Genomic DNA, 7,843 nt, shown 5'->3' with positions numbered 1-7,843 from the left:
TTTACGAAACAAGCTGAACCTGCAATAGATACGTTTTGAACAAAGAAACAGTTTTAGATAGCCATGACTTTTTGAAAATATGAGATTAAAAACTCCAATTTAATTAAAAAAAATAAAGTTTAACCACCTATAATAAATTTAATAAAATTATTTCGAGTTTTTCATTAAATTCAAAATTAAAAAATGGTATGATCTACTGATTTCAATAAGAAAATAAAAATCTTCCATAGAAAAATGTTTGGGGAAAAATCATAGAAGACCAAAAATGAATGCAGAAAATCTGAGATTTCAACTTTAGATGAGTATTCCAAAGATATGGTAACTGCTAGATACCATTTTTTAATTTTAGATGGTACACATAAATTAAAAAATGATATATGTACTAAAAACAATGATGGTCATCGCCATTACACGGCCTAAATAATTCAATATATGGTAAAATTTGATCGATTTCTTCTCTTAGGTGTACCGGGGAAACTGTGTGTGATAGAACCTATTTTTGTTCTGGTTCAGGGGAGCCTAAAGGTTATGGAGCAGGTAAAATTATGCGTGGAGGAACATACGCATTTTCCGAAGCGTCTGCAAAGCCATGAATTCGAATACATAATTCTAATTTAAAATTAATTCATCTAGGGACTCTTATTTGCCCCAACGCCTCTAACACTGATTTGTATTCAACCCATTCCTTGCGATCTTCATTAACTAGCTCTTCTGCGATTTTGGTAAGTTTTAGAAGTTTGGTGGCTTGTGTGTTGTTTTTTGTTTTTATCAAAAGTCCGCCGTCTCTGGTTTTTTTGACAGATTCAACTCTTCCACCGCAGGCAAAGTCCACAGATTTCTCGATGATGAAAGGTGAAACGGTTTTAAATGAGGATTCATTTTTACTTTTGATGACAATGAATTTGGGTTCTTCTAGTTGATACGATCTCGTAGTGTATTTAGCTATGTCTGGTGGCTCGTGCATGGTTGTTTGTAAAGGGTTTGATTGCACCTAATAGCGGTCTTCCAATTAAGAAATGACCAGGAGTTAGCACCTCATTATCATCTACATCCTCGTTGGATGAGTACAAAGATCTTGAATATAATACTGCTTCTATCTGGCAATGCAATGTAGACATTTCTTCATGTTAGTACATTTCTCCAATTACTCGTTTTTAATGGTACTTCATCGATTTTACTCCTGCTTCCCATTTTCCTCCAAAATGGGGGCTTGCTGGCGGAATAGAGTACCACTGGATCCTTTCCATCTGTAACTGCGCTACTATTTTACTATTTTCCCTAATGGCTTCTTTTAAATCCTTATCTAATTTATTGATCCTCCTACAAAATTTGTTCCATTGTCTGTTGGCACATTTTCCCCGTCTAGCAAGAAACCGCTTAAATGCTGCAAGAAAGGCATCAGACGTTAAGTCACTAACCACTTCTAAGTGGATAGCAATATATCCTTTAAATGTTTTTTGACCGCGGTTTTTGGAGCATCTTATAATGTATGGCCCTGCATATGTTTTTTCGATACCTTGAACATTTTACACATTCTCGCAGTTGTTTTTTGTAATATATTCTTCAACCCAAATACCCAATATTTGCGTTGAACATAGTTTCTCATTAAATTTATACCTCCATGAAGCGTGTTTTTATGAGCATCCCTCATTATTAAAGTCGAAATGTTACCTTTGTCTAATTATATGATGCTTTACTTCAAAGGCCGCTATAGAGTTTTGCAGTCTTCCACCTACCCGAAGTATTCCATTAGTATCTAAAAACGGGTTGAGACCTATTATTTTACTGCTAATTTCAATCTTTTTACAGAGATACCTAAGAACAGGTTCTTAGGTATTTTATTTCTTTGTTAAATTGCCAATCTTTTTGTTTTTTAATTATGATTATTTAGCTTCTTTTAATTCTTTCGATGTTAAAAACTTTGGGTTAGAATTTTTTCTTGTTTTTATCTTCAAAAATCGTATTACGTAAGCTATTACTCGTGTTAATTTATGTATGCAAGAGAACTTTTGCATCAATTCGTAAATCGAGTCATCTTTGGTTTTTATTAATGTATTTAATAATAAGGATTCCTCCATGATAGGCGGCTGTGGCCATTGGCTTTTTGGATCAGTCAACAACTTCTGTAAAGCTTTACGAAACAAGCTGAACCTGCAATAGATACGTTTTGAACAAAGAAACAGTTTTAGATAGCCATGACTTTTTGAAAATATGAGATTAAAAACTCCAATTTAATTAAAAAAAATAAAGTTTAACCACCTATAATAAATTTAATAAAATTATTTCGAGTTTTTCATTAAATTCAAAATTAAAAAATGGTATGATCTACTGATTTCAATAAGAAAATAAAAATCTTCCATAGAAAAATGTTTGGGGAAAAATCATAGAAGACCAAAAATGAATGCAGAAAATCTGAGATTTCAACTTTAGATGAGTATTCCAAAGATATGGTAACTGCTAGATACCATTTTTTAATTTTAGATGGTACACATAAATTAAAAAATGATATATGTACTAAAAACAATGATGGTCATCGCCATTACACGGCCTAAATAATTCAATATATGGTAAAATTTGATCGATTTCTTCTCTTAGGTGTACCGCGGAAACTGTGTGTGATAGAACCTATTTTTGTTCTGGTTCAGGGGAGCCTAAAGGTTATGGAGCAGGTAAAATTATGCGTGGAGGAACAAAAAAGTTGGAAATTGTCGGCCTGTGTTCTTAATCCAGGCTAGCATTATGGTTGAATCACTCCATGCATATAGTTCTACTTTGTAATTTTTCATGGCTTCCATTATGCGCATCATTTACTTACTGAGCACATGTGCTGCGCATAATTCTAGTTTTGGAATAGTTTTTCTCTTTTTGATCGGATTCACCTAACTTTTGCTAGCGATTATGATTACTTTCGATCCTACTTTGGCATATACTGGCCGCATACGCATTTTCCGAAGCGTCTGCAAAGCCATGAATTCGAATACATAATTCTAATTTAAAATTAATTCATCTAGGGACTCTTATTTGCCCCAACGCCTCTAACACTGATTTGTATTCAACCCATTCCTTGCGATCTTCATTAACTAGCTCTTCTGCGATTTTGGTAAGTTTTAGAAGTTTGGTGGCTTGTGTGTTGTTTTTTGTTTTTATCAAAAGTCCGCCGTCTCTGGTTTTTTTGACAGATTCAACTCTTCCACCGCAGGCAAAGTCCACAGATTTCTCGATGATGAAAGGTGAAACGGTTTTAAATGAGGATTCATTTTTACTTTTGATGACAATGAATTTGGGTTCTTCTAGTTGATACGATCTCGTAGTGTATTTAGCTATGTCTGGTGGCTCGTGCATGGTTGTTTGTAAAGGGCTTGCGTCCGAGTGGTAAGAAATGGTGTGTTTTTTGTTGTTGTTTTTTAGGTTTTGTTTTGTGCTTAATATTTGTTTTTCAACTTTTGCTGATAAGTTCAATAGGTTTTACGAACGCGTGATCGATGCTGTTCTAATACGACTTGTCTCTTCGGAGGTTGAAGTGGTACTGATCTTTGCGCATTTATTTATAATACATGTTTATTATATGATTGATCGGATATGCCATAAATTTTAAAATTTTTTTTTATAAGTTAGAAGGATGGGACTTAGTACAGATTGCATTTTGGGCAATCTTATCTGAGTTGCAAAATTTTATTAGGGTAATTGGCTTTACTTTGTTGTTTTTGAAGCTAGAATTATGGGACTATCTATGGTTTCCGTTTTGGGCAATCTAAGAATCGGCCAACTATCGATTCTCAGATCTCGTAGTGTATTTAGCTATGTCTGGTGGCTCGTGCATGGTTGTTTGTAAAGGGCTTGCGCCCGAGTGGTAAGAAATGGTGTGTTTTTTGTTGTTGTTTTTTAGGTTTTGTTTTGTGCTTAATATTTGTTTTTCAACTTTTGCTGATAAGTTAAATAGGTTTTACGAACGCGCGATCGATGCTGTTCTAATACGACTTGTCTCTTCGGAGGTTGAAGTGGTACTGATCTTTGCGCATTTATTTATAATACATGTTTATTATATGATTGATCGGATATCCCATAAATTTTAAAATTTTTTTTTATAAGTTAGAAGGATGGGACTTAGTACAGATTGCATTTTGGGCATCTTATCTGAGTTGCAAAATTTTATTAATCTAAGTATCGGCCGACTATCGATTCTTAGATCGAATCGACCAAATTTTAGTGACGAAAATATGCTATATAGGTGTACAAAATTGCATATAAAAAATATTCTTGTTCGGCACGTGCAAGAAAAACAAAAAAAAAATATGTCACGTGCCGAACAAGAATATTTTTTATATGCAATTTTGTACACTTATATAGCATATTTTCGTCACTAAAATTGATATCAGATATTTTGGGTTTCGCATGCAGGTTCGTCACCGGTACTTTACCTCGTCGAGAGGTTTTTTTATATGATTTTACTATTTTCCCTAATGGCTTCTTCTAAATCCTTATCTAATTTATTGATTCTCCTACAAAATTTGTTCCATTGTTCCATTGATAAAAGCATGATTAAAGCCACCATCACTCCCAGCTTAAAAAATCTAGAAATACTTCTCGATTTGGGCAGGTTGGATCTGTTTAAAGGTGCTTCTGCGTCATCTAGATCATTTACACCATCTAGGGGGCATATTTTATTTAATGGTCTGGTTACGAAATTTTCTTGCACCCTAAGCTTAACTCTTCGGACTTTTTCGTCCTTTCCTTTATGCTGGATGGCATCTACTAATATAACTATTTGACCTTTTTGTATATTTGAAGAATTTTTTTCCATTTGTATCTTTGTTGCAAATTATTTAAATTCGTTTCATTTATTTCAAAAATCTCTTTTTATTTTTTGTATGAATCTCCATCTATATAAATTATTAATTTTCCCAATTTCGTCATTGGGTTTGATTGCACCTAATAGCGGTCTTCCAATTAAGAAATGACCAGGAGTTAGCACCTCATTATCATCTACATCCTCGTTGGATGAGTACAAAGATCTTGAATATAATACTGCTTCTATCTGGCAATGCAATGTAGACATTTCTTCATGTTAGTACATTTCTCCAATTACTCGTTTTTAATGGTACTTCATCGATTTTACTCCTGCTTCCCATTTTCCTCCAAAATGGGGGCTTGCTGGCGGAATAGAGTACCACTGGATCCTTTCCATCTGTAACTGCGCTACTATTTTACTATTTTCCCTAATGGCTTCTTTTAAATCCTTATCTAATTTATTGATCCTCCTACAAAATTTGTTCCATTGTCTGTTGGCACATTTTCCCCGTCTAGCAAGAAACCGCTTAAATGCTGCAAGAAAGGCATCAGACGTTAAGTCACTAACCACTTCTAAGTGGATAGCAATATATCCTTTAAATGTTTTTTGACCGCGGTTTTTGGAGCATCTTATAATGTATGGCCCTGCATATGTTTTTTCGATACCTTGAACATTTTACACATTCTCGCAGTTGTTTTTTGTAATATATTCTTCAACCCAAATACCCAATATTTGCGTTGAACATAGTTTCTCATTAAATTTATACCTCCATGAAGCGTGTTTTTATGAGCATCCCTCATTATTAAAGTCGAAATGTTACCTTTGTCTAATTATATGATGCTTTACTTCAAAGGCCGCTATAGAGTTTTGCAGTCTTCCACCTACCCGAAGTATTCCATTAGTATCTAAAAACGGGTTGAGACCTATTATTTTACTGCTAATTTCAATTTTTTTACAGAGATACCTAAGAACAGGTTCTTAGGTATTTTATTTCTTTGTTAAATTGCCAATCTTTTTGTTTTTTAATTATGATTATTTAGCTTCTTTTAATTCTTTCGATGTTAAAAACTTTGGGTTAGAATTTTTTCTTGTTTTTATCTTCAAAAATCGTATTACGTAAGCTATTACTCGTGTTAATTTATGTATGCAAGAGAACTTTTGCATCAATTCGTAAATCGAGTCATCTTTGGTTTTTATTAATGTATTTAATAATAAGGATTCCTCCATGATAGGCGGCTGTGGCCATTGGCTTTTTGGATCAGTCAACAACTTCTGTAAAGCTTTACGAAACAAGCTGAACTTGCAATAGATACGTGTTGAACAAAGAAACAGTTTTAGATAGCCATGACTTTTTGAAAATATGAGATTAAAAACTCCAATTTAATTAAAAAAAATAAAGTTTAACCACCTATAATAAATTTAATAAAATTATTTCGAGTTTTTCATTAAATTCAAAATTAAAAAATGGTATGATCTACTGATTTCAATAAGAAAATAAAAATCTTCCATAGAAAAATGTTTGGGGAAAAATCATAGAAGACCAAAAATGAATGCAGAAAATCTGAGATTTCAACTTTAGATGAGTATTCCAAAGATATGGTAACTGCTAGATACCATTTTTTAATTTTAGATGGTACACATAAATTAAAAAATGATATATGTACTAAAAACAATGATGGTCATCGCCATTACACGGCCTAAATAATTCAATATATGGTAAAATTTGATCGATTTCTTCTCTTAGGTGTACCGGGGAAACTGTGTGTGATAGAACCTATTTTTGTTCTGGTTCAGGGGAGCCTAAAGGTTATGGAGCAGGTAAAATTATGCGTGGAGGAACAAAAAAGTTGGAAATTGTCGGCCTGTGTTCTTAATCCAGGCTAGCATTATGGTTGAATCACTCCATGCATATAGTTCTACTTTGTAATTTTTCATGGCTTCCATTATGCGCATCATTTACTTACTGAGCACATGTGCTGCGCATAATTCTAGTTTTGGAATAGTTTTTCTCTTTTTGATCGGATTCACCTAACTTTTGCTAGCGATTATGATTACTTTCGATCCTACTTTGGCATATACTGGCCGCATACGCATTTTCCGAAGCGTCTGCAAAGCCATGGTTTCGAATACATAATTCTAATTTAAAATTAATTCATCTAGGGACTCTTATTTGCCCCAACGCCTCTAACACTGATTTGTATTCAACCCATTCCTTGCGATCTTCATTAACTAGCTCTTGATCCCAATTGATTCCTGCTGTCCACAATTTTTGTTTTTTTGTGGAAAAAAGATTTTTCCACAATCGTGCCAACCAGCCTAATGGATCAAATATTTTTGATAATGTGGACAAGGTTAATTTTTAAGTTGATATTTTAGGTTCAGTACAACATACTGTAAATTTTAACTCGCCCTTACTAGGGTCCCATTGTACCCCTAGGGTTTTTACAAATTCATCTTATCTGATGCTAACTATTTTATTATCTCCTGAATTTTCTACCATTTCTAATATTTTTGCGTTATTTGAAACCCAATTTCTTAAATTAAACCCAGAGTTCGATAGTTCCTTAGAGATTAATTGAACTACATTTTATTATTCCCCCAATCATTTTGTTTTCGCAATTTTCACCTAAATCTGCTAATACTCTAGTTTCTAAATTTTGGGTGGAAGCGGTACCTTAAGTAACCGTAGTTAGTTTGTAGGTTTTTACTGTTGTTTTAGGGTCATCCCTCCACAATATATATTGAAATTTTTTATCTTTATGATTTATTTTAATTTGTCTGTACATTTTCTCAATGTCCGATTATACCACATATTCCCACTTACGCCAATGTATAATTATATCTAAAATATCTTTTTGAACTCTTGGTCCAACCCACATAATATCATTTAGGCGTTTTTTATTACTAGTTTTGGCTGAAGCATTAAAAACTACTCTTAATTTTGTTGTGAGACTGGATTCTCTGATAAAAGCTTGGTGAGGAAGGTAATATTTTCCTTCATCATTTACTTCTACCATATGCCCTAAGTCCAAATATTCTTTTATAAATTTTGAA

The sequence above is a fragment of the Drosophila ananassae genome, unplaced genomic scaffold, assembly GCF_017639315.1.
Source record: "Drosophila ananassae strain 14024-0371.13 unplaced genomic scaffold, ASM1763931v2 tig00000015, whole genome shotgun sequence".
Lineage (NCBI taxonomy): Eukaryota > Metazoa > Arthropoda > Insecta > Diptera > Drosophilidae > Drosophila > Drosophila ananassae.
Note: the sequence above shows the minus strand (reverse complement) of the source record.